We start from the raw sequence: 3296 nt of genomic DNA on the forward strand, positions 1-3296 counted from the left end.
GCACCAGGAGTTGTCTTGTCTTGTGATCAGAGTATTAAAATAGCACTTTGCACCTTTCTGTGACATTTTTCTGTGTGTTTTCAATTTTAGGCTGGTAATAAATCACTTTCATCTTTATTAGCACAACAAAGAACTACCTACCTACCAACAAAGAACAATAATAGTTATTCTAATGTAAACTATCGTGATGCTATGTAGCAGATCTGCGGGCACAATGTAATCTGTGCATTTGATAAAAAGTGTGTATGTTTTCCGAAAAAGCCAGCAATGCACTGCAAAAACTATTTTCCAACTCAGAACTTTTGTTTAGGTCTTGTTTTCTAGTACAAATATCTCATTTTAAAATCAAGATACACTTACTTGAGAAGCAAAGGAATTCATTATTTTTGCCTTTAGAAATTGATCAAAATGAAGTGAGAAAATTATCTGGGGAAATTGAACCCATTGGAAGATATTTCTTGTTTTAAGCAAAAACTTTCAATTCAATCAATTATTCAGAATTATTATTATTATTATTATTATTATTATTATTATTATTATTATTATTATTATTATTATTATTATTATTATTATTATTATTATTTTGCTTCTAAATTTCTGTATGCAAGTAATGAGTTCTACTGTGTTTTTTAATTTTATGTTTGTTACTATTGCCATCTTGATTTCAGTAAAGTGTGTTTTTGTCATTTTTTTTTTTTTAAAAATCATTGTTTTATGTATGTTTTTTTCTTGAAATATGTGTAATTTTTATTAATTTGTATTGTTTTTTATTTTTTTAATCAAGTTAAACTAAATGGAAATGGGAAATGTTGCCTTGGCAACTAGCTGAAATAAGTTGGTAACACTTTACAATATGGGTGCACGCATTAATTCATGCTTAATTTGCAAAGGTGTGCCTTTATTTATTTATTTATTTATTTATTTATTTATTTATTTATTTATTTATTTATTTATTTATTTATTTATTTATTTATTTATTTATTTATTTATTTATTTATTTATTTATTTTTATTTATTTATTTATTTATTTATTTATGACTTTACTTGTTGAGGCACTATTAACCTATTCAAAATTAATTCAAAAGCCATAACCACAATGACATAGTACTTAACAATTATTTAATAGCCTCAACAAGTAAAGTCATAACATAATGTTACCTTTGCAAATCGTTAGCTAATGATTATTTTAAGCAGACAAGTTGAAATGCATGGCTTTGACCCATTGTGGTAATCAGCGCATTAATTTACATTATTAGTTAATGTAATATGTTATTAGGGAATTAATACTTGATGTCATATTTAATTAATATCATAGAATGTTCATTAGTTGCTGATGCAGTAATCATTAATAAATGGTTTAGTTCTTCATGAGTCATACATTAACTCGTGATTATCTGTGCATTAGTTAAAGGGTTAGTTCACCCAAAAATGAAATTTCTTCCATTAATGACTCACCCCAATGTTGTTCCACACCCGTAAGACCTCCATTCATCCTCGGAACACAGTTTAAGATATTTTAGATTTAGTCCGAGGGCTTTCAGTCCTTTGAATGTAAGTATAAGCACACTTTGCTGTCCACGTCCAGAAAGGTAATGAAAACATCATCAAAGTAGACTATCGCACCCCTGCAATCGCACCAGATAACACGTCACAGCGTCTTACGTCAGCAGCGTCACTGTGGCGCGTGAGCGCGGATTCAAACTAAACCGGAAGAGAAGACAATGCTCAATAAAGTCTTAGTTTTTGTTATTTTTGGACCAAAATGTATTGTCGACGCTTCAAAAAAGTCTAACTAACCAAATGATGTCACATATGGACTACTTTGATGATGTTTTCATTACCTTTCTGGATGTGGACAGCAAAGTGTGCATACACTTACATTCAAAGGACTGAAAGCCCTCGGACTAAATCTAAAATATCTTAAACCGTGTTCCGAGGATGAACAGAGGTCTTACGGGTGTGGAACAACATTGGGGTGAGTCATTAATGGAAGAAATTTCATTTTTGGGTGACTAACCCTTTAAGCATGAATTAATGCAGTATTGTAAAGTGTTAGCAATAAGTTACCAATACGTTTTTTTATTTTTTATCTATTTTATTTCAAGAAACGGAAATGTTTTTATGATGATAACCCTGATTACAACAGACTAAATTAGTCCAAAACCAACCTTAAGTTTCTCATGAACGCACAACACATAACACTACCCTTTCTTGGGTATGATCTAACCATTACAGGATGTCGCATCACATGACATTTTTTCAGTTGTGGTTTCCTGCTCAAAAACTGTACTAAACCCTCAACACCCAATTTGTTAAAGCATTGCGCACAACATGTGGCATTTGCAGATGATAATTAACATGCACTGCTACCTTATGCAATGATTACTCATCATGGCTGCTTCCACACTGAACGCTTTCTGCTCTGTTTACAAAGTCTGTCCTCTGTCTAATTATAGAAGTTCTATGCTTTGATTGATTTTTCCTAAAGCTGCTGGTGCCGGCTCTGTGGAGAGGCGAGTACAGTGAGGAAGAGGAAGAATGGAGCCCATTGTCATGGTCAGAGCAGCGCTGTGTTGTGACACCCATCCATCTCCGTCTGTGCTGCACGTCACCCACAGCAACCACAAAACAATGACTGTCAATCACACTGCCATGTTCTCTTCGGAATATTTGAGCTGCAGTTTTGTAATGAAGTCAAGTGGCATGTCTATGTACTTCACAAAGCCCTTGTCAAGAAGGCAGATGGTGTGGAACTGAGTCACAATGTTTCTCACCTCAGCATCCCAGATGCTCATTAAATTCAATGGGTCAAATTCTCTGCACACACAAGACCTGTTTGACCTCAGAGCGACATTTCACCAGTAATTTCATTTCGAGTGAACAACGCCTGGTTTTGTCAACACTAAAATCGAATTGTTTTATATTTCATGGAATGCATATTGAGCAAAGACATGACCACATCTAATCTGCGTCAGAATAACCAAACATCCTCTTTTTGTTACTAAAGAAACCTATTGCGCACTTCTTAATCATAATCTGGGGTCTGGTATTGCATAATAACCTGTCACACATGTTGCGAAATCCATGGTTTTTCCACGGCTACTTTTACACTGTTGACATGGGTTGTTATATTTTAGTCCGTGGGTTGAAGCGACCCAACCCTTCTTCATGTTCCCCTTCCTCAATATCTCAGCTTCCAACACATGCTTTATATTTCTTAAAATGTATTTGAATGATGTTTTGTGCACTACACTAAATAAAGGTTCTTTGTCTGCATATGGTTCCTAATTTACCTT

The sequence above is a fragment of the Gobio gobio genome, assembly GCF_949357685.1.
Source record: "Gobio gobio genome assembly, chromosome: 5".
NCBI lineage: Eukaryota > Metazoa > Chordata > Actinopteri > Cypriniformes > Gobionidae > Gobio > Gobio gobio.